Genomic DNA, 25,190 nt, shown 5'->3' on the forward strand with positions numbered 1-25,190 from the left:
GGCAAACCACCTAAGGTGACCGCCCTTGGGTCTTTGTTGATGTCTGGTATCAAAAAGCGGCCCTCGGACCATGCTCGACAGCCAATATTGAGGCTCCGTGCTTAGCACGTATTTACACCCCCTAGGCTTTAACCGAAACGCTCGGTAGGAAAGTAAGGGCCTCTAAAGTGACTTCTCTGTGTGAGAGTATTCATTTTCTTTTGAGTTACAGTTGTCTGTGTGACTTGTTGCTGTAACTTTGCCTTTGTATACTATTTTGCTTCTGTAAATATATATCTCCTCCTGACCATCATCAGATCATCGTCTACTGTTACCTCACTGCCTCTTACCTGCCGAAAACAGGCTAAACATCACTGGCGCAGCACGACAGGGTTCGGCAACCACCGACCACGAGCATCACCCAGAGCACCCAGGCCCTGGGAACCCACTAGGCAACAAGCGTCCGCACGTCCAGCCAGAAGCAGCAAGGTGATCCAGGCCCCGAACCAGAGGCAGCGTTCTGGGGAAGGACTCTGATGAGTCTGCGGCAGCAAGGGACGGAGGCCCCAACTGGCGACACCAGCACGGGTAAGCAGGATTTCTTGCGCTTTGTTGAAGTGGCTATGGCTCAAGTGTAAAAAGGCGTATGGTTTTAACACGGAGCATGATGGCGAGCGTAGGCGAGAGAGAGAGAGACAGGGGGAGATATAACAGATGACAGCGAGCAGTCGCAGCAAGCGACAACTCAGCCTGTAGCAGGAGCGCTACGTGAAGTAGCTGAGATGTCGGTATCCGAAGCGGTTGAAATTCGTCGCATGGAACTAGATTTTGAGCTGTAAAAATTGAAAATTCTTTCACATTAACGCCTAGAGTTACAGAAACTTGGGCTAGAGCCAGCGGTTGCAATGGCCATAGCGGGAAGCGGGCAGACGTCTGTAAGGTCAGACATTGACTATCAGCGTCGTATGGGGCCCGATTCAGGCTCCCAATGCGCTAAAGTCCTTAAGGGACTGAAGCTGCCGTGTGACGCGGACGTGCCGTTATGGTTCGAGGAAGTCGAGAGAATTTTCACGACGTACAAGGTGCCAAACGAAAGCCGCGTTCACTTAATCATGCCAGCACTAGCAGAGCGTGTCAGGTACCTTCTCCGTAACCTCGGGGACGATGAGTGTGGCAGCTACGAGTCGGTAAAAACAACCGTTTTAAAGGAGCTGAAGCTTAACCCCTCAGAATACCTCGAACCCTTTGAGCGCGCGACGAAACGCCGGGATTAAACTTGGGCGCAGTTCACCTCGCGCTCTAAGATGTACCTTCAGTACTACCTTCGGTCACGGCACGTAGAAACCAAAGACGACCTGGTATCATTGATCATCTCAGAACGCATAAAGGGTAGCTTGAGCCCTGAGGGCTTAGAGTATGTGCGTCTTCGTGAGGAGGAGAGGTGGCTAAAACCGGATTAAATATCCGACGTTCTCCAAACGTTCGAACAGGCTAAGGGCAAGGGGCGCGCCGCGAAACAAATTGTTGTGTATGCGGAAAAACCGAAGGGACCCCCGCAAGCGGCTAACAATGATAGCAAACGGCCAATTCAGTGTTATGAGTGCCGCGCATCTGGCCACCAAGCCACGGAATGCCCTCGCGCTTCACAAAACGTGCAGAAGGAGAAACGCGCTCGAGCTCAAAAAGTAGCTGTAGCCAGCGTAGAGGCATGCGAAACACCGGCGTCAGTAACCTCCCAGACAACCCTAGTAGCAGAGATGAAAACGCCCCAGTCATTCGACGAGGTACGCAAATCGAAGCTACAGCAGGTGGAGGTTGAGTGCGCAGGGATACCGGCTACAGCTATAATTGATACCGGTAGCGAGATAACCGTGGTTAGGGAAGGCCTCGTGCCAAGTATATGTCGGGAGCCATCCGGCTCGATAAAGCTAGTTTCGGCTTTTGGGGAGACGGTTAACGCAGAACTAGTCACTCTTGCGGTAAGCATCAGGCGGTCCACCGCACACATAGCAGGGCCCGAGGCAGTAGACATTGTATGCGCGCTTTCTGATAAGCTGGCGGAGGAAGTGGATTGTTTGCTCTCCAGGGAGGATTGGGAACTGCTTTCGGAGATGACAGTCGTTACGAGGCAATTGTTAAGAATAAGGCCTGCCCTCTGTCTGAAGCAGTTAACGCGTCTGTCACCATGGCGGAGCAGAGAGCAAAGCTGAGCTCTACATCACACGAGGAGCAAGCGGCGGGGCCTGAGGCAGACAAACTTATGAGTGGTGAGCAGGGTGTGGTGACAGAACAGCCCTGCGAAGTAGATCTGGAAAAAAAGCGAGAAGGAAGATGTAATCTCGATCCAGGATGACGCGGACGCAGCCCTAAAACAGCGCCAGGTATTCAGGTCCGACCAAGTATCAGACGAAACCTTAAAGAAAGCGTGGGCTGACGCAAAGGCAGGGAAGGCAGGCATGTTGGCTTCAGACGGCTTGTTGTATCACTGGGACTCGATCTCCGGTAGCAAAGTGAAGCAGCTTGTGCTCCCCCTTAGCAGGCGTGAAGAGGTACTCGGCCTTGCGCATGAGTCCCTTTGGGAAGGCCATTTGGGGCCACGGAAGACAAAGACCAGAATTAAGTACAGCTTTTTCTGGCCAGGCTTAGAAGGGGACGTAACGCGACACTGCTGGACATGTCACGGCTGTCAAGTCCGCTCAGACAGGCGAATTAAAGATAGGGTTCCCATCACACCTCTCACCAGACCCGACCATCCGTTTCAGGTCGTAAATGTCGATATAATCGGGCCGCTCGATGTTCCGTCGAGCAGGGGTCATAGGTACGCTCTCTGCCTCGTTGACTTGTGCACGCGGTGGCCGGAGGTAGTAGGTTTGCGATCCCTAACCGCTAGGGCAACATGCGACGCCTTGCTTACGATTTTCAGCCGCAGAGGCATACCTGAGGTAGTCTGTTCAGATCAGGGAACGAACGTCACGGCGCAGCTGACGCGTGAGATGTTAGCAAGACTGGGATGCGCACCGCGTTTTTCGACTCCTGAGCATCCGGAGAGCAACGGGACAGTGGAAAGGTGGAACCGCGTTTTGAAGAACATGTTGTTCCATGTTATTTAGAAAGATCCTAAGAACTGGGATAGACTGGTCTCGTTCGTTCTCTGGGCGTACAGGGAAGTTCCCTATGACACTACAGGCGTGGCGCCGTTCCGGCTCTTATTCGGTAGAAACCCTATCGGACCGCTAGCAATTCTGCATCGAACATGGACAGGCCAGCAACCCCTCCCGAACACACTCAGGGAAGAACCCGCGAAGTATTTGCGACAGTTACGCGAGCAGCAAGAAGTAGCAGCAGAAGTAGCGGGTTTGACGGCGAGCGCACGTCAGGGAAGTTACGCGCAGGCGTATAAAGGGCGCGCACGGAGCAATACGTTTGTCGTCGGAGACCAGGTATTGCTCTTTGACACAGACCTTGGCAGTAAAATGGCCCCCAAATGGCTCGGTCCATTCGTCGCAACCGCGCAAGAGAGGCAGAACTCGTACAGAATCGACAAGGGAAAAAAGGCTACAGCGATAGTGCATGCGAACAGGCTGCGACCCCACTACGCACGTGTCAGCCATGTCGGAGTAGTTTTCGAGGAAGACGAGGAGTTTGGCAAAATCGAGTACACCCCTCGGTCTGTGCCTGAGAGATGTGGTGGTTGTCTGATAGTTGCGGAGAAACTCGCACACCTACCTACTCAGGACCGCCTCGAGATCTCGGAGGTGTTTGCCGCTTACGCTGATTTGTTCAGCGAAACGCCGGGAGTCGCACGAGTTGGGGCACATAAGATAGAGCTGCACGAAGGCCACCAGCTCAAACGCACTTTCCCATATCGCGTGCCGGAGTTATTAAGGAGTGAGGTGAGCCGCCAGGTAAACGAGTTGCTAGACCTCGGGCTGGTGTATCCGGTGAAAAGCGAGTGCGCCCATCCCGTTGTATGCGTGGGTAAGAATGGATTGGTGCGCATGTGTGTTGACTATCGCGCTTTAAACGCAGCGACGAGCACGGATGCCTTTCGAATGTCACCTCCTAAAGAGCTCATCATGAGGGTGGGCCGCGCTAGGTATATCACTCTTATCGACTTGCGACGCGGATACTGGCAGGTGCCGGTAGCTCCGGAGAGCCAACATCTGACCGCCTTCGTAACTCACGAGGGACAATATGCTTGGCGCGTCATGCCGTTCGGGCTAAAGAACGCCGCGGCCACCTTTCAGCGGATAATGAACACCCTCCTCTCGAAACATCAGGCTTATGCGGCCGCATACCTCGATGACATCGCCATTTTCTCTTCCTCGTGGACTGAATACTTGCGGCACTTAGAAATAATTTTTGATTTGTTGCGCGACGCCAAGCTTAAAGTGAGCCGGGAAAAGTGTCAGGTCGCGCAGGCGCACATTAAGTACCTAGGACACATAGTGGGAGGCGGAACCTACGGGCCCGACCCAGAAAAGATATCGGCCATTCGTGGGCTCGTGCCCCCCGCAACAAAGAGACAGCTACGGAGTCTGCTAGGCTTATGTGGTTACTACCGTGATTACGTTGAAGGATACGCCGAGTTGGCCCCACCACTCACGTCTTTGACGAGGCGAGGTGTACCTAACACGATTCCGTGGAGCCAGGAAGCGCAAAACGCGCTAGACAGGCTCAAGTCAGCTCTGTGAGAAGATGCATCGCTGTACACCCCCGACATTAAAAGGCTATATTGGCTGTTCACCGACGCGTCCGACGTTGCAGCGGGGGCTTGTTGGCGCAGATGGGAGACGAGGGACTGGAAAGGCCGATAGCATTTGCCAGCCACCGATTAACGCCAACGCAGACCTGCTGGTCTACGATCGAGCGGGAAGCATTCGCCATTATCTGGGCATTAAAGAAATTTGATCATTGGGTCTACGGGGCAGAAATTAACGTGGTGTCTGACCACAACCCCCCTCTCCTATCTCACTACTAGTACGCCTCACGGGGCAAAACTCTCGCGATGGGCGCTGGCCCTACAGCGCTACAACGTGACGGCTACCCACAGGAAAGGGTCAAACAATGGTAACGCCGATGCGTTAACCCGTGTCCGCAATGTGACGGGGCTTAGAGCAAGTACACGCTTGAGCCATGGTCTTTCGGCGACGCGTGAATGTTCCCGCGTACCCGGCGCAATGTGTGATGTGAAAGGTGGAGTGCGCGTGAACTTGGCGTGAGGACATCCAATTGCTCGAGCGTGGGACTTTCACGAACACTGTCCGGTCCGCCGATGCGAATGTGTGATTTGTTTTGTGTTGTACCCATCTTGTGTCGCGAGATTCATTTGGTGTTCCATTCACGTGCAAAGTGTCTTACATGTTTTGTTTTCTTCGCGGGTTGTTGCGGCCTCTGTTGTATTAGGCTGAAATGACCGGATTCCAAGCTCATTTACCCTCTTAGGAGGGACGTGTAAGGCCGCAGTGAAAAGCGACTCGCACGTGGAGTCGAGCTGGCGGTCGAACCCCCCACGCGCCGAGGCCAAGGAGCGAGCGCTGATGATTTTTTTTCTCCTTTTCTCCCCTCTTCTTGGGCGCGGGCGCGCGCGAGGCTTGGTTTGTTCCGTCCCTTCGTCCCAAGGCGTCGCCAAGAAGCGAACGGCAGACGCATCCAATTATCAGCCGGGAACAACAGCAGCACGCTTCTGCGAACCACTTTATGGCCAGCTTGTCCAGCGATGTCCCGCCGTGGCGCCAAGCATGGGTGCAGGGAGACGCCGTTAATGAAGCGTTTTGCACTGCCACAAGCGCTCACTAAATGTCCTGCAGAAGGCGACAATAGGCGCGACCCTCGGCCCTCCCAAGTAGGCAATCAGCCCAGCGGCCTCCCGCTGTGTCGCGGGACATTGGGTCCGAGCAACGGCGACTGTACACTGCTCTGGGACAGTGCCCCCCCCCCCCCCCTTTTCCTCGAACGGGACGGCGGGGTGGCCTAGCCTCCAGATCCCCCGTGGCGTTTCTTTCACAAAGGCGCCAGCTGCAAGGTCGCGTCGCAAACACGCTGAGGAGGGGAGGTAAAGACAGGCGCCGTGTGAGAAGGTTTGGGGACCAGCGAGTGGAAAGAGTGCGTGTTTTGAATGTTGTATTTTTATTTAACGTAATTAAGGACCTGGGTCCGAGATTATTCCCAACCCACTGGGGTTGTGGCATGTTTTTAAATATTTGATTGGCTGCTACATTTTCGGGGCGGATCACCTAAGGTGACCGCCCTTGGGTCTTTGTTGATGTCTGGTATCAAAAAGCGGTCCTCGGACCATGTTCGACAGTCAAGATTGAGGCTCCGTGCTTAGCACGTATTTACGCCCCCTAGGCTTTAAGCGAAACGCTCGGTAATAAAGTAAGGGCCTGTAAAGTGACTTCTCTGTGTGAGAGTCTTCATTTTCTTTTAAGTTACAGTTGTCTGTGCGACTTGTTGCTGTAACTTTGCCTATGTATACTATTTTGCTTGTGTAAATATATATCTACTCCTGACCATCATCAGATCATCGTCTTCTGCTTCTGTACCTGCCGAAGACAGCATAAACATCACTGTAACTGACCATCATTCACTCTGTTGGCTGCGGAACCTTCGAGACCCATGTGGTCGCCTTGCACGCTGGGCCTTCCAGTTAGAGGAATATGACTTTGCCGTGGTGTACAAAAGCGGGAGGCATCATGCAGACGCAGATTGTCTTTCTAGGATGCCAATGGCCACGACTGGACCTGACAGCGACGATTTCGACAATTATATATCAACCCTCGAGCCAGCGTTCCCCGACACGAATGTTTTCAAAACGGAACAGCAAAATGATAGCAGTCTGCAGCCTCTCTTTGCCGCCGCCCAAGCCAGCTTACCTTCAAGCCGTTTTGTGTGCGTGATGGCCTCCTATGGAAAAAAAGTTATTCGCCTGTCGGCCAGCGATACCTACTCGTAGTTCCCAAGACACTGTGCACTGACGTATTGCGTGTTATGCGTGATGATCCAACTTCTGGGTATTTGGGATCGGTTCGAACACTCCACCGTGCTCAAGAAAGATTTTACTGGCCCAAATGCGCTCGACGATTGAACAATACGTTGCCAGTTGCAAGCAATGTCAACGCCACAAACGTCCAACTGCAACTCCATCTGGCTTTCTGCACCCTGTGAAGACCCCAACAGCTCCATTTCATCAAGTAGGCATTGACCTCGTAGGCCCGTTTCCGAAGTCCGTGGATGGAAATCGCTGGATTGTGATCTGCGTGGACTATCTCACACGTTGCTGTGAAACTGCCGCGCTTACATCTGCTACGGCGCATCAGGTGTCGCTTTTCGGGCTGCACTCAGTCATCTTACGACACGGGCCGCCACGAATCGTCATGACTGATCGGGACCGACAATTCACTGCTGATGTTGTTGAAGAGCTCATGCGTTTATGAGCCGTAACTTTCCGACACTCGACGCCGTAACATTCCCAGACAAATGGCTTGACTGAGCGCGTCAACAGAACGCTTATCAACATGCTAGCCATGTATGTGGACGCAGGGCATAAGAACTGGGACACTATACTGCCCTTCATCACGTATGCGTTTAATACCGCCACGCATGAGACGACTGGGTACAGTCCATTTTCCTGCTCTATGCCAGACCGCCACGCTACTCCCTGGATACTATCCTGCCCTTCAGATGCCGTGAAGACCCCTGCCTGGCTGAGACCCTTTTTCTCGCCGAAGAAGCTCGGAGAATCGCCCGATTACGGTCTGGTCCCTACTGAAAATATTGTACGAGGCTCTGCGTGGTTATCTGTGCGTGGTTATCGACCCGCACAGCGCGAGAATGTGCGAACGAGAATGTGCGAACGAGGATATACGAACGAAGATGTACGAACGAAGATGTACGAACGAGGATGTACGAACGAGGATGTACGAACGAGGATGTGCAATGAGAAGACGCGCGATGTGTGCACGGTGGGAGAACGTGCAACGTGCTCACGGCGCGAAGGCGTGCACACTGTGAGGACGTTTGTACCCATGTGTGTGCGGCAAAATTTGTGCATAGCTATCAACATTCAGAGTGCATGGATGTGGGCACTCAAGGCCCCAATATAGTCCGAAGTAACGCGCGCGCGCCGCGTCGGCTCGCGCTCGCTACTTCCATCACGCCGTGCCGTTGGACTATAGACCTCGGTTTTTCGCCGACGTAACGTCGCACGGCGTGATGGACGTAGCGAGCGCGAGCCGACGCGGCCCAACGTCGCCGACGCGCGAACAGAATCTCGCCTATTTCTCGCCGACCGCGTCAGCCGCGTCGGCCACACATTCCAGCATTCCTCACGCGCAGTGAAGATGACGGCTTGCATGTAGATAGAGACCGCGCTATAACCACGCGCGCATTTCAGACACTGTTGCGGAAAAGCTGCTAGAAGGAATTCGAGGGCGGCCCTGCATCTATGATACCAAGCGGATTGACTATACAGAGACGTTCAGAGGAAAGAAAAATGCCTGCGATGCAAACTGTCAGTAGTGCGGCTGGGCCCAGCTGTGAGTTCTTCGCTGCGGTGCGTGTGCCATGCTCGTTTTAATGCATTGCTCTAGGTGGTGTAACGATGGTGTTGTTTCACTTATCTGCAGTACATTCATAGGAAGAATACCAAAAACTGCAGAAGCGGCTTCGCATAGAGTTGTGACCGGTACACGCCGGAATTGAAGGCCGTACTCGATTTGGCCTGACGGAACGTCAGTGGCTCAACAACCAGGGAATTCGCGAAATTTATGGAATTCTACAGGAACTGCGGCCAGTCGAGAAAGTGATCCTCATTACTGTGTAATCTCTAACTCCTCTGTAATCGTACATATACTTAAATTTTGATTAGTTTTCAGTAAAACACGCACGTATCCAATCATCGTTCTGTCTGTAGCCGTCGGCGGCGCGGGCTCAGGCCGTTGCTGGGCTGGACGTCTCCACGGCTGGCTGTAAATACCTTGTGCCATTTGAACATTCGCAGTAAACACATCGCGTCATTGCCTTGATCACAACAGTAATTAGTGCCTTGATAGGCTGCAGCCAGGTCCCTGTAGGTGCCCTGTCGTCTGCTTGAAAATGAGCCCCGAAAACGTACCAGCCCTCGAGGGCGCCTTGTGCGCATGCGCACCGCGGCATCGGGCACGCCAGCCGCGCCAGACTCTAGAAGCGGCAGTTTTTTGACGCGCCCGTCGTAGCCGACGTGCCGTGGCTAACGTCGCAGACTTAGCCAGTCGCGTCGAAAACGTCGGACTATATTGGGGCCTTTAGTGCAAGGAATGAGTGCACTCTGAAGGTACAAGACATTAGTCTGATCTCAAACGATGAGACATTCAGCATGGGAATGGTACCATGCTATGGTGATACTCTGCATGGTTGCAAGGCTCCTACATCACACCTCATGTTTGTGTTGTGCATAATACTAATATGCCAGCTTTAGGCCTTGTGCAATCCTCAGTCAGTTTCTGCTACAGTTATGACACAAAATGTTTTGCAGAAATGATGCTCTCCATGAGATGAGTCTCAAGTGCAAAGAATGCAAGCTTCCAAAGGATACATGCGGTCACCTGGATTGGCTTTATTTGCTGATACACTGTGGTCACAAAACATCTGCTTTCGGTCCACCAGGTTCGAGCTTGGATGCAGGTTTCCTTCTTCAGCTGCTCTTGGCCTGTTGGATTCGAGCTTGGACACAGGTTTTCACTGTGCGACGTCTCCAAAATGCAAAAAAAAGCAGGACTATATTCCAAAATCCGAAAATTCAGCTGTCTTTACAAAACATTCTGAAAAAGGGGTAATTAGGTGCTCTATTTTTAATTGATAACAATTCAAAAAGTTTCGATTCTGAACTACAGAAATATGACGAACTGAGACAAGAATACAGGCGTTCAGCATCAGTCCGTCACAAAATCTAATACCTTAGTCGAACAGATATTTCAAGGGTCTTTGAACCATATCCTATCAATCAAAGACATCTGAGCACTGCTTCATGGAAAGCTACAATAACTACAGTGAACAGAACAGTGCAGAACTGGAGATTTAAATGGACTTTGAGAAATAGAAGTGTGCATTCTAGGATATGGCTTAGCACACAGGGCTAGGAATAAAACCAAACCCGAAATGAAAGATTATGCAATTCTACATATATGATCATAGAAGAAAAACAAAATTGCACACAGAACAGTATGGAAAGTATATCATCATTGCAACTTGTACAAAAACAGTTGATAACACATCTTCAAAAGTGCACGAATAATACTTGAGCCCAGCAGCGGATTATCAATGGCAATAGCGGGGTACAAGAGCTTAGTGAGATGATGGAATCTTTCAATGGTGATCGAGAATGCCATGTAGAAGTGGCACAACTCTCCCCAAGTTTACTAAAAGCTTGGTTAGGATTCATGACGGCCCCTCAGCCTTCCTTCCAATAAGGTCGAGAAATACCCTAACCACCCGAGGCAGTGGAAACAGTGCATAGGGATCAGGTTAACTGATATTCACAAACATGCCTTGACTAACACCTTTACTCCAAGCGGTCCTCGAGGCCCTTTTTATTTTTTTTTTAAATGAAGCTCCACTTGAATTGCTCCTCCAGTGCATGAGAAAACAGAGCATCTATAAGTGGCACACTACTACGGGGACACCTAGACTTCCACTTGCAAACATGGGGCATCGCAGCTTTCACACACTGTGTAGACTTCGTTCTACTGCATACCAAGCCTTTCATGAAAGTGGATACAATAAGGATTCACAGACCCACTCTCTGAAGCATTGGCTTCGAGAACCTCAATCTGACTCGAAAATACTGAAACATCGTTTCAAGTACGACCAAGAAAAGCCTCCTAAGTTTCTGCGGCTGACGTTGAGCATGGATAACTATCGTCAGTTGCAGATTTAAATGCTGTAGTTGATCATCGCATTACGCTACTGTGGTGTAAACACATTTCAAGTCATCACCAGATACCTGAGCAACATTTCAGAGCACGCCGAGTGCCAAGTTGCAGAAAGCATTTGATGGCTAACAGCAAATGAAACATGTGCAGTGGTTTCTGTGAACCACTGTGGACAGTGGTGCAATCGTGGGGAATGTCATATTGTAAATAGGAAGACAGCGAGGTACCGGAGGTGCAGTGGTGCCATGGAACACCTGTGCTGCACACATCAATGGCTTTCTGATTGCCTCAAATATACTTGTATGTCTAGATGCAGTGCTGAAGGGGGGGGGGGGTCAATTCTGTCTTTTTAGCTGTGGAGAGATATTTGCAGTTGGTGGAAGGCATGGCTTTTCAAGTGCGCTTAAAATTAAAGCTCCTAGCTTGCTTGGAAACAGAAGCGGCATTTGCTTCTGGAAAGACAAATTTGTTGGCTTGGGTGCATGCGCTATAACATGCTTCTTTGAACCTCACATGTGCTCAACGCTCGCCGCTGAGCACTCAGAGGGCAAATATGCAACTAGGTCAATAGAGTTCACAGCAGTTCGAGCAGTTCTCAATGCCTAAATCCTGTTCTACATGAGCCATATGTCACTGGCAGTGAATGTTGGTAGATGTGAATTTTTTGCAGCCATTTTTCACAGCTTCCTTGTTCATGCAGTCTGCAAAACATATTTTACTAGGCTGTGACTTTTTAACGCCCAAAAGCGACTCAGGCTATGAGAAATGCTGTAGTGGAGGACTTCAGAAATTTCAACCACCTGGAGTTCTTTAACGTGCACTGATGTCGCACCGCACATGGGCGCCTTGCTTTTAGTCTCCATCGAAAAGCGGCCGCCACAGCCTACTAGCCTGTGACTCTTGAGGCAGCTTGTGGATGCTGTTAACAAGGACTTGACATTAGAAAATGAGCATGTTACACGTAGTGGCATGCAATTTCCAGGCCAAATTTTGGCCTTATGGCCCATTCGGTTGGGGGGACGAGAGCAGAGGTGCCGAGCAGTACAGAGAAGTACAGGAGCACGCCGAGCGAGGGTGTAATTTTCCTCCCACGGGAACGCTCTCTGCATGTCAAAAGCAGTACGCCACGACCATTGTGACCGCACTTCCCTCCCCAGCATTCTCCGCCTACCCGCAGTAGCAGCAGTTGCAACCCGAGGAGAAGCAAACACTCCATGTAGAACTGCTTTGCATGCCTTTGTTCTCACAGCGCGGCGATCTGCCTCCTTTGGCTTTTTCGATGCCAGCAGTGACTCTCAAACCTGAGCAATGCTTTGCAGCCGCCATTTAGAGCGTCACCGACTCGAGAAAAGAAAAAAGATGGTGCGGATACACCGCTTTATGTAATGTGACTTCCTCTACACTCGCTTTAGATGAGAGAGCAGCCGGGAGTGCATTCAGGTGCTCTCAGCAAAGGAAAAGACCTCCTCCTCTACCATTAGAAGCCAGTGATTCTACTCCTGCTCTACCACTGGAGGGCACCCGCTTGTTTGAGAGCACTTTCGAAGTGCTCTCGAGGACGCCTGCTCTCCCACTCGAATTCGCCATTAGTCTTGCCCCGTATGCCACTTGTGCTGTCTGGAGTGGAGAAATATTTCTGAAGGGTAAGTCGGAGGAAAGGCTGAAAAGCATTCAAGAATCTGAACTGAACCTTAAGTAGAGAAAAGACTGTTTTCTGCACTTTATGAAGCTGAGGTAGCGTCGAGTGGAGACATGTTTTTGAATTCGGCCACAAGGGTGAAATTTGAATTAGCTATTCCACACGCAAAACACTCATGTCCAAATGTCAAGTCCTCTGAACATTCACAAGCAAACTCGATATTCACAGGCTAACAGAACATGTTTCCCGGGCTGCATGAAAAGGCAGCTGTGAAAAACAGCTGAAAACGCTTAATGTTAGGCAAAATGTCGCTGCTGCTGTGATATTGTTCATGTAGAACATGACATATGCATTGAGAAATGCTGTGAAATTTAGTGACTAAATTTTTTTATTAACATTTGATTTGAAGTTGCTGCTACACTTGATCTTTGAGCTTGCAGGGCTCAGGGGAGAGGGAAGAAAATATGCGTGCTTCTTCGCTACATATACACCCAAACCAACAAATTCAACTCGCTGATGTCAGTTTGCAAACAAAGCTTGGAGCCACAATGGTCACTGCACTTGAAAAGCCATGCCTTCTGCCTACCGTGAAAATCTCTCCACAGAACAGATTTGACAGCACCATGTGTCCGAAGAGTACATAGTACCCTGATGTGACAAGCAAGCCATTGATGCCTGTAGCACAGATGTTGACATTGTTCACAAGGCTCAATCGCACTACTAGTGGCCCCAGCTTCCTTTATACGTACTTGCTAAGACCAAAAATGGGAAGACTGCAAAAATGGAGGGGGGGAGGCAGCATTTGTGTACAAAAGGGGGAGGCGGCTGCTACTTTCAGTCTGTGCCTGATGCGTCCTAATCTAAACATCCTAAGCATAAGCACATGCAGCAGCAAGCATGCAATGCATGTCTAAAGGTGTGCGTCCGTTGAGATATCTGCAGGCCGCCACCAAATGTTCTCATTACGTCTCTATAGCCAACGCAAAACTGATCTGCATGCCCACCACCAGTTCTCTCTTAGTACCATCGGAGCGCTGTTTAAATGTTTTATTGCAAAACCATAACTAGCCCTTTTACACGTAATTTCATCCGTGACCGTCGTTGGCTGCGTTGGTTCCGAAAAAAGAGCAATCACGCCATTGCTGAGCATAGAGCAGCTTAGTAACATAAGGCATGCGGCTGAGCTCAATAAGAAGGATCAGATAACATGACATTTGGGTAAAGCCTTTAACCTCAAGTACACTGAGTGGCTGCCCTTAGCTGAGATCGAAAGCGAAGCCAGCACAGCATCTATATCTACTGTGGCTGCATTAGCTGTGCATCGCTGCCTACAAGAAACGCAGTACACCAACTGTTTTCGCAGCCAGCGACACCTACTCTTGCTCGGCTAAAGTCTGCTTTGATTGATTTCCTGCTTAGCCAATGATGCCGATGGTGCTAGTGTGGTCTCTGATGGAGATGCTCGAAATTATAATGCGGCTGCTGATTCCTCGGTGCTGGTTTCGCAAAAGCCATTCTTTGCAGGTAGAAGCCCCTTATCGGAAGATTTAGGGCAGTGATCGTGCAATCAGAAAGTTTGGTCAAACATCTGAAGTCTTCTAAAAAATCGGAAGGGTTGGCTGCAGGTATGTACGCAACATGCCTTCCCCACAAGTGTGTCTTTGTCTGTGGAAGCCACCAAGCAGAGCAAACTTACTATTAGTCCTCAAATTTGTACCGTAGCTCAGCACTAAGTAGTTTCTGAAACACTGCTCATATACAGCAACAACTTAAAATGTGCAGCACCACAGAAGTATGTGATGATCAACTACAGCACTGGAGTTAGTGATAGATCATGATTATGCATACTTGGTGTCAGAAGCTGGGATGTCAGGAGGGATGCCAAAGCCATACCCAGAAAAAATATTGTGCTAGAAGTTCTAAGTTAACCAGGGTTGACCTGGGCTGTCACTCAGCCAATGCTTCAGAGAACAGATCTGTGCATACTTACTGTATCCACTTTAGTAAAAAGCTTGTAAACCCGCAGAACAAAGCCCACAGAGAGAGCAAATGATAAGATGTCAAGTGTTTACAAGTTCAGTGCCAGTCTATGAGCCCTCAAGGTCACATAACTGCCAATAAATGAAAAGCAGGCATTCCGGGCTACGTGGAGTTGAAGTAAATGTATTCTTATGAAGTGAAGATTTCCTGTCACTATACTCAATCTCACAAGCTGTCTGCTGCACCTGGCCCATTCGAGATCATATAGATTATAGTAGGTAATTGTGCTCTTAGGTGCCTCTCACCCCTTGAATTGGCCAGGGTGAAAGTAGGAGCACAATGACCTACTTGGACCCTTTGCAAAACTCAATGCGTGACCTATATTATATAGCAAAATCCTTGTGGGTGAATATTTTTGCACATCTTGGTTGCACAGTCACGTGACACATGGGTGATGTAGCCTATATGTCACATACACATACCTCCTAGATTTTTTTTTACAAAGGCATGCTGCTCAGTCAAAAGACTCGATGCACGGGAGTGTAGTGCGCACCGATTCTGTGCGTTTGCAATTTTTTGTTTTCGTTCTGCTTCTTCCGATAGTTTGGTGGAACGGCTGGTATGCAATGCGATGCGGGATTCTGGAGTCGTGAGTCGCAGCATGTCGCCGGGATGGTGCGTTTGCTTTCTGCAGTCTAAAAAAAATGTGCAAGAGTACTTGCCGTGTTCGGGGCTGTATATAAATTGAGTACCAGAGTGAGAGTTATTTGCACACACGCATGCCCATACGTGCCCATACACATGCAGTTTTGTAGTGGCGCAAAAAAAAAGTAATTCTGTCAAGACAGAGCATCTTGTAAAGGGCACGTAAACTTTGACGTTTGGATTAAGCAATGGAATTATACAAGATGTTTCACATAAGGTTTGCTTTATGGGGTTTAACGCCCCAAAGCGACTCAAGCTTGTATCACATGGGGGGCTTAACTCAAGGTACAAAACAGGCCTATGTGCGGACACAGAAGCAGTCAAACCTTCGGTGCTACAAAAAAAAAAGCAAGCATGCACACTGCTCTGTGCTTTGCCGAGGCAGGTCCAAGCCATCACTCACTTGAAACCGTGCTGCCTGCGTTGGCCAGCCTGCCCTCCCCCCTCCCCCCTCGATTCATTCATTTTTTCCGCGCTACTAAATAAAAAAAAAGAAAGCATGCATACTGCTGTGCGTTTAGCTCGCAGGACAGCTAGACTCCCCTCCCATTACCTCCACTCCCCTTTCCCACCCGCCACTCATTTTAAAGGACGGCCAACATCCCAGCACCCTTGCGTCCTTCCCGCACAGACCAGGCAACCCTTTTCTCACTCCCTCCCAGTAGAATGAAAAAAAAAAGCCCTCCTGCACACTGCTCTGTGCTTTGCCGAGGCAGCTCCAAGCCATCACTCACTTGAAACCGTGCTGCCTGCGTTGGCCAGCCTGCCCTCCCCCCTCCCCCCCTCGATTCATTCATTTTTTCCGCGCTACTAAATAAAAAAAAGAAAGCATGCATACTGCTGTGCGTTTAGCTCGCAGGACAGCTAGACTCCCCTCCCATTACCTCCACTCCCCTTTCCCACCCGCCACTCATTTTAAAGGACGGCCAACATCCCAGCACCCTTGCGTCCTTCCCGCACAGACCAGGCAACCCTTTTCTCACTCCCTCCCAGTAGAATGAAAAAAAAAGCCCATGCAGGACATGCAGGAGTGACATAGCCACGTCACTTTTGTTTCAACGAGGTTTGGGTTGCTTTGACCTGAGCAGCAGTATAGGGAGCGCTCAAGATTTGATTGCTTCTGTGAGCAGCGCGTTAGAGCACAGGGCTCGATCGGCCACCTTTGTACCTTAAGTTAAACCCGTTGTGTGAAACGATAGTGCCGGAAAATTGTTGGTTCATAAGCTAAGCCACATCTTTTATGAATTTACAGCTTAACTTCAAACACCAACGTTTATGTGCCCTTAGAAGATGCTCTCAGTCTTGACAGTTATTTCTTTTCTGCCACTGCAAAACAGCATGTGTGTGGCGTGCGTGTGTGCAAGTAACTCATGCACTAGCCTTGCATGTTTTCATTACAATGAGGAAAACAAATGCACAATCCCTGCAGCGCATTGTGAAGAAGCAGACTCTTGACTCGGTGTCCTTGCATTGCTCGAATACCACCAACCCCACTAAACCATCGGAAGAAAAAGAATGAAAGCTAAGCAAAAGATAGCAAACGCACAGAATCGGCGCTCACTCTAAATTCTCTTGCATCATGCTTTTTGACTGAGCAGCGCTTCTCTCTCAAGGAAAAAAAGAATACAAACTCCACAAGATATGTGTACGTAACACATAGGCTATGTCACTGATGTATCACGTGCCTGTGCACTGAAGACATACAAAAATATCCTCCCAATTCTCTTTGGGGCAGAAGTTGGGTGCAATGCTGAATATTTCTGTATCAAACCTCATGTTACGCATGAATCTGACGAGGAGCATGCCTTCACTATTGAAAACCAGAAGGGCGGAAGTGGGGGGGGGGTATGAATTTTGTTACTGAGTGGAGAGGGTAATGGATGTGGCCATTGTCACAAGAAATGTCTCCTGGCAGCCACCTATTTCAGCCCCCAAAACAGGTTTGGCCGCCACAGTGAAGGGGTTTGCGCTGAGCAGAGAAGCATTGCAGAAATATTCTGCCAGAAAAACCCCATACTTCATTCATGGTCTGATTACATATGGCATAGTATTATCAATAACACTCCCCTGTTTTCTCTTTTCACTTTACATACGAATTATATTCGCACTCGGCTTAGCTACCAAAAAAGTGCAGGGGGACATTTTAGAGAGGAAATTTGTCAGAGCTGATTTATAAGAAAGCAGCCATCAACGGGTCTAGTTGAAGACAGGAAGACCAGAAAAATAACGGCTTGAGGGGCTAGTTGGTGCTGCATCGTATTCAGATATGTGGCGCAAAAAACACGAACACAAGAGAACTTCTCTTGTGTTCGTGTTTTTTGCGCCACATATCTGAAAACCAGAAAAACAACCCTCCAGAAAGGTCTTCAAGGAGTTCCAATTTGAGAAAAATTTATTCACAGCAGTTTTGCATAAATGTGTGAAATTTAGGAAAACAAAGACAAACATGCTGAAAAAAAGAAAAATTAAATAGGGACAAGAGAGGTGGCAACTGCGAAAAAGAGAGCCACCTGTAACCATGGTCTGGACGCATGCCAGGCTGTAACTTTGGGTTTATATTCTATAGGCTCATGCTCTCTTCGATTGTTCCCTCTGAAGTGCTCTTTTAGTTTTCATATAGGCTCGCTTTTAGAGAAAAACCATGCAATTTTTTTGAGAATTTTAAGAAGCAAATAATTTCAGGAGTTCCAAAGGTCCTTGAAATAGTTCCTGAAAACCAAGGGTACTCAATGATATCAAAGGCCTGTGTAAACCACACTCCATGATCATCATATTGAAGGAAATGGCTTACCAGCCCAGCCTCCGGGGCCTGTGCCCAATAAAATATGGATGCATCATGTAGAACATATGAAATCAGCTGGTAATGACATCTGTTTCAAAACTTCTGGCTTTTCCTATCTTAAAGTAAGCTCGCATTTTCAGTAAGTAGCACTTTAGTGGATAGAATGCAGTAATTTATAATAAAAGACAGCTTCAGCTTGTCCTCAATGTCCTTTTATTACTCTAAAGCTGAACATGAGCTATGAGAGACATCATGAAGGAGGTCTCTGGGTTATTTTCCAGAGCCCTCTTCCACAAAAGTTCTTCAAGCTATGCAGTGGCACCAAATGTGGGCAGGCAAATTTGCATTTTGCCTATATCAACAGGCCACAGGCACCATTCCACTCCGCATTCTCAAGCTCAGCAGCCAAATTTCTTAGCCAATAAGGAACGGCAGCAAGCAAAGAAAACACTGAAGAAACCTAAATGTCAAAATAAACATAAGGGGTCACAAATGCAGTAGTGGGTTAGGCAAATAAAAAACTACACATACTGAAAGATGTCTTCAGTACTTACATCAATGTCCTGCTTCTTGCCCACCACAGCACAGCACAATTCCGGCAAAGGGTATAGAGCTTGAAGGAGCCATTGCTTACGAAGCCACATGGAACTTGCTGCAAGGTAAAAAGTACCATGACCCAACAAATTGGTGAAAACGTAATATGGTGCAACATGTACATGCAGAGGCTTTGTGAGCAAGAAATAAAGGCACAGAGTAGGAACACCGCAATAGTGTTTTTTTTCTTGAAATGATGCACGACATGCTGGTGCAAGTCACTGCATAAAATTTGCCTCTGCCTGCTAAATAATCTTAAATTATTATTTTTTTAATTCAAAATTTCACTTTGGGATTCAATTAGTTGAAGGGCGATTGCCTACAATGCCAGAGAAGAAACAATGTTGACATCACCCGAGACATACCAACTGTGAAATAAAATAACTCCTTTCACTCCATCTCGTCGCCAGCCTGGCACAAGAGCAAGTCAGGCATCACAGTGCCCCTAGTTACAAATAAAAAAGCATTTACTTGACTTTAACGGCAAGTGCATTTTAACAGCCTATCCATAAACAACCAGTTCCCACTAGGTTCGAGATCAGGCAAGCCCTCCCTTTCTTTATGCTTTACATCGAGTGAGCACCTTAATTGGTACTGCAGGGCCTAATACATGCCTGCAACTACAATACTACTTTTCTAAGAGATGTGGAACTTCATTAAAATTAATTTTATGACCGAAGTAGCAAAGATTGTATTTTATCTTGAAAGAAGCAGCAAGAAAAAACAAGGGTATGAAAGGAGACAATACGGGCACTAGCTTACAACTAATGTGTATTGAAGCACACAAGAAATATATAAAGAAGACGAGCAACAACGCAAACCACTCAATCACTGATGAGCAAAAAGCAAGGCATGAATCACCAAAATTTAAGCACAGTTCCCTATCTAGATAACCCAACTCACTGCATGGTAACATGATGGATGGCTCACTAACACATTCATTACCTAGCTGTAAAATATGTCTAGCTTCAATGATTTCCCAGCTGATTTGCAATGGATGACAGCCAGAATGTGCACAGCAGAAAGAAACTGAAAGCAACCAGTGCTTTCTTACAATGCACAGCCAAGTTCACCTCTACCTATATCTACTCAAATGGAACCATTCGGAAGTTTTAGTGATTCATGTTTTGCTATCTGCTTATTGGTGATTGAGCGGTTTGCAGTGTTGCTTGGCATTATATATTTCTTATTTGCATCAATAAACATTAGTTGCGATTTAGCATCTACTTGCTTCTTTTCACGTCCTTGTTTTTTCGTGCTGCTACTTTCAAGATGACACCTTACCAATTCACCCAAATTACATCCTTATGATTGTATTTTAGTCAGTGAAATTTTACTTCATGTGACACTAATCAACACACATGACCACGTTTCATGGAACTTAAAGCAAATCAATGAGAGCCTCATCATAAAGCATGAAAGTTGGCTCAGATATGCAGCTCTCCATGAAAACAAAGCTTGCACAGACATGATTTTCTGTGGTAAACAAAACACTGGGCTGCTGCAAGGGTGGTACAGAGCAAGCAGAGGGTGCTCTGACACAGAAGAAATGTGGCATTGAATCTTGCTGTACATGGGGACAATGCTTTGGGGCTATGCAGCCGAGTGTAGGTACGAAAGAAAAGGAGAAAAGTTTCTGTCCTCTTGCCGTGAAGAGTGGTTTGCTCACTATTTGAGCTAGGAGTGTACTGGGCTGACATGAAGGGAGGAAGTTGGAGAGTTAATGCAAGGTCACTAGGGCTGAAGTAACCCACTCTACATGGCAAGGGGAAAGAGGTATGTTGCCTCTTCCTTTCTGCCTAACTTTCCACAGTTATCCCCGAGTATAGTGATGTGCTACCGTGATCAAGACTTGTAGAACTGAAAACTGAAAGTAACAAAGGGGTATGGCATGATTAAAATATCTATGGTGTGCAGGTGAATAGCACGCTGCACTCCAGGGTTGCTGACGGCGCATTTACTTATTTTATAAATTAAAAAACAGTAGTTAGTGAACCATAAATATAATACTTCGGCTATTGCGATTATTCCACAGCTATGTAAACTGCATGAATAAAGTGAAACTATCAATAGCTTGCACTGACAACTCACCAGGCACCCACTGGTGAAATAAAAGTGGAGCAAAATGTCATCTGCATTCGCCACATTCATCAAGAAGGTACTGCAGACACTAAGCATAGTTCACCATCATAGCACTTCTGATATCATAGCCAAGCCATCTATAAAGCTACCTAGCCTGTCACAAGAACATATCAACAGATGACTTTTCAATGCTCATATGACTGACCAAATTCTCACGAAAAAAAAAAATGTTTATGACCAAATCAGCACTTTTCTCAGAGTTCACTGCATGGGAGGGAGTTCGTCAACTGCTAGTGTTTCAGAAAAAGGGGTCATCAAACTGTAAGTAACCTGAGTTGAGTTGCAAACAACGAAATTTCGGAGAGTGGTGAGGGGCAGACTTTGTGGCATTACGAAGGTCATCTACTAATGCTAACAGTAGGCAACCTTGATTTGATGACAGGGTTCAACATGCCAAAGAAACTTAGACAATGAGGGTCAGCAATAGTAGGTAGCTCTGGATAATTTTGACTATCTGCACTTCTTCAATGTGCACTGACACTGTACAGCACATGGGGACTTAGCGTTTTGCTACCACCGAAATGTAACCACCCCGGCTCGGACCGAGCCCGCGTCACCCAGTTCACTAGTCAAATGCCCTAAACACTGAAACCACCACAGTAGGGTGCAGGCAGCCTTGAAGAGGGTTACATTTGCAGGCATGTTTTGTACAAGCCAAGCTTATATAAGCTGGGTATGGCCAAGCTGCAGCTAATGAGTAGCACAAGGCTCCTTGCAAAGTGCAGATCACGACAGCTTGGCACCTGTCCACCACCCACCATTTGCAGTATTTCTGCCTCTACAGCCAGCTTCTCTGTTCTTTCTCCTTTAAGTTCCAAACCACCTATTGTTTAGAATTGTTTTAACAATGAAACAATATACCACCCTTATGGACATACATCTAACAGTGCTGCTCACGACTGTAGCCATGCTCATTCGAGAATTTCAATATGCTTGCTTTACAAATGGGGCAGTAGAGGCATATTAACAATCGTGGCATGAGTTCTTCACTCTGACTACCAGCTTTGTTAAATGAAAAAAAAAAGTCATTCTTATCATTTACTTTGCTCTTTGTAAAATGTTGCCTTTTTAGTCAAGAGTTCTCATTAAAGGTATGGCAGCAGTTGCGTAGGCCCATAGCTAAAGAGCTGTCTGACATATGCCCGCATTGTATTAGCTTGCTCGTACATTGAATTGAGCCTTAGCAAGCTTCGCGGTGATGCAGAGATGTTTGCCCATGCTTACATCTCAGCATTTCCATAATGGTGCAGATCAGTGTCTTCACTCTACTTGTGCTATGGAGTATTCCTGTCATTAGCACATATTGAAAGTAAAAAGGATGACAGCAGGCAATGCGACATATGCCAGCAGAGACACGTTCACCTGCTTTTCCTCTGCACATACAGTGAATTACAATCCCAGAAGGGAAGTGGTCTGCCTGCTCCGCAAAAGAGCACCTGCATCCAGTACAGATTGTGTCCCGATTGCGTTTGGAACTCATGCCAGCGCAAGTAGGTGGTGCCCATGAACTGACAGAATTGCCTGTTATTCTGTGTGCTAGCCCGTGCTTCGTCTACACGTGCCAGCTGTTTTTAAACCTGTAATGGGTCTGCATTTCTCCCGATGCTTCTTGGGATGGCATTGACATCAACAGTTTATGCCATTCTTTCGTATAGCCGAGTGCGGGCAAGCAGGGTAAAATTTCTTTGGCACTATTCTCAAATAAAAGGAAGTCGCAGTTTCACTGTTTCAGAGTTCAGGAATGGCTTTAAGATCATGAATAGCACATAAAGGTGATTTCCGCACAAAATCTTCTAGTCGCACTCCGAGCTGAGGTCTTTAAAAAAGATTATTGCATAATACTGCTACTCTTAGACTTGCTGTCCTCAAGAGTAAGCACTAGTTCATGACAGCAATTTGCATTCATAGCAGTGGCAAGTAATGATCATCTATTATGGAGCACAGAGGGCACAGTCAGCACAGCAGAGCAAGCTACTGGAAATGGAAGGTGCAGCTGAACAAATACTCAAACAAACTTCTAGCCGGTTCTGTTGATTTCGGAAGAGCAATCCACTGCTCCAGGGACTGATCTTGGCTCAGCAATCGCTCCCCATCTGCATTGGGAAGATGGGACCTGTGTTCCGGATCTGCATTTGGAATACAGTTACTCCAAAGAGAGCAGAAAATAATGTTCTGTAAGTCACTAAACCCTGTGATTGGAATTGACCATTAGTAAAGTCTTGTCATCTATCACCTCGATCTGCTCATAATTTAAGTAGCATTATAAAAGTCTGCGATTCTGCAGGAACCTCTGATCTCACACTAAGAATTCAGTGCCCATAGCAGGCACAACGCGCATCTAGAGATGCCAGGTAATGTAACTCGAAAGAAATGTTATGCTAACTCTTCTTTACCTATTAAGAGAGCAAACAGTATTTCTGTCATCGAACCTCCTTTTAAACACTATTTCATGGCAATGGCAAAAGGCATTTCGAGTCAACTGGAGGTCTAACCTAGTACAGTGGCGATGAACGAGCCCCTGAGCCTGCCATGTCCAAGGTGTAAATTCACTTCACTGCAATGTACGAGTAAACAAGTGGAAGGCTGGAAGCTTGAACAATCTGTTTCCAGTAAACAGTAACGTTTGGGTGGTTAGGTTGGAATACCAAGCAAGCACTCTGCCCATAGCTTTATCTACTAGATTTACTCTCAAAGGTATAACCAGCAAACAATGTCTGCAACTTAAGCCAGGAGTACAATCCCAGCATGTTCTGAATGTTCTGAAGACTTCGATCATCACATTGACTTTTTAATCATGCCAGTCACCTCAACATCAAATCAAAGCAACATATGTGGCAGCTTATGGAACCCTCGCACATACAAATCATCATCAGCCTGATTATACCCACTGCAGGGCGAAGGCCTCTCCCATATTTCTCCACTTAACACGGTTCTGTGCTAGCTGCATCCACTTGACCCCTGCGAACTTCTTAATCTCATCCGCCCACCTAACTTTCTGCCGCCCCCTGCTACGCTTTCCTTCCCTTGGAATCCAGTTTCTTACCCTCAGCGACCATCGGTTATCCTCTCTTCGCACTACATGTCCTGCCCATGTCCATTTCTTCTTCTTAATTTCCACTAGAATGTCGGTAACTTGAGTTATTTCTCTGACCCACTCTGCACGCTTTCTATTTCTTAATGTTACCCTGCCATTTTTCGTTCCATAGCCCTCTGGGTTGTCCTCAACTTAAGCAGAACTTTTTTGGTTAGCCTCCATGTTTCAGCCCCATAGGTGAGTACAGGCAAGATGCAACTGTTGTATACTTTCCTCTTGAGCGATACCGGTAAGCTGCTAGTCATAATCTGCGAGTGCTTGCCAAATGCGCTCCATCCCAATCTTATTCTTCTTGCTATTTCCTTTTCATGGTCCGGATCTGCGGTTACTACCTGTCCTAAGTAGACATATTCGCCTACTACTTCCAGTATTTCGCTACCTAATGTAAACTGCTGTTCCTTCCCGAGGCTGTTGAACATTACCTTAGTCTTCTGCATATTGATTTTCAAACCTACCTTTCTACTTTTTCTGACTAGGTCATCAATCATTATTTGCAGTTCATCTCCCGAGTTGCTTAGCAAGGCAATGTCATCAGCAAATCGCAGATTACTGAGGTATTCTCCATCTACCCTTATCCCTAACTGCTCCCATTCCAAGTCTCTGAATACTTCCTCTAAACAAGCTGTGAATAGTACTGGGGAGATTGTGTCTCCTTGCCTAACACCTTTCTTTATGGGAATTTTGTTACTTTCTTTATGCAGAACTATGGTTGCTGTGCAGCCACTATATATATCTTCCAGCACTTTCACGTACGGCTCGTCTACCCCCTGATTTCGCAATGCCTGCATCACCGCCGAGGTTTCAACTGAGTCAAATGCTTTTTCGTAATCAATGAATGCTATGTATAAGGGCTGGTTATATTCCGAGCATTTGTCTATCATCTGATTTATGGTATGGATATGATCAATAGTAGAGTACCGTTTCCGAAATCCTGCTTGATCCTTTGCTTGATTGCAGTCTAAGGTTGTCCTGATTCTATTAGTGATTACCTTAGTAAATACCTTATATGTAACAGACAGTAAGCTGATTGGTCTGTAATTTTTAAGGTCCTTAGAGTCCCCTTTCTTGTGAATGAGGATAATGTGTGCGTTCTTCCATGGTTCCGGTACCGTCGATGACACCAGGCACTGCTTATACAGGGTGGCCTGTTTTTCTAGCACGATATCCCCCCCGTCCTTCAGCAAATCTGTAGTTATCTGATCCTCTCCAGCTGATTTCCCCCTTTTCATAGTTTCTAGTCCTTTCTTTACCTTGTCCTTCGTGACTGGTGGAACGTCTGACTGTTTTTCCCTACCGCCAATCTCATTACGGTCCTGACTATTTTGGCTACTGTAGAGATCCGTATAGAACTCCTCTGCTACTTTG

This window comes from Amblyomma maculatum, chromosome 3 (genome assembly GCF_055883805.1).
Source record: "Amblyomma maculatum isolate TAMU_Amacu chromosome 3, ASM5588380v1, whole genome shotgun sequence".
Classification (NCBI taxonomy): domain Eukaryota; kingdom Metazoa; phylum Arthropoda; class Arachnida; order Ixodida; family Ixodidae; genus Amblyomma; species Amblyomma maculatum.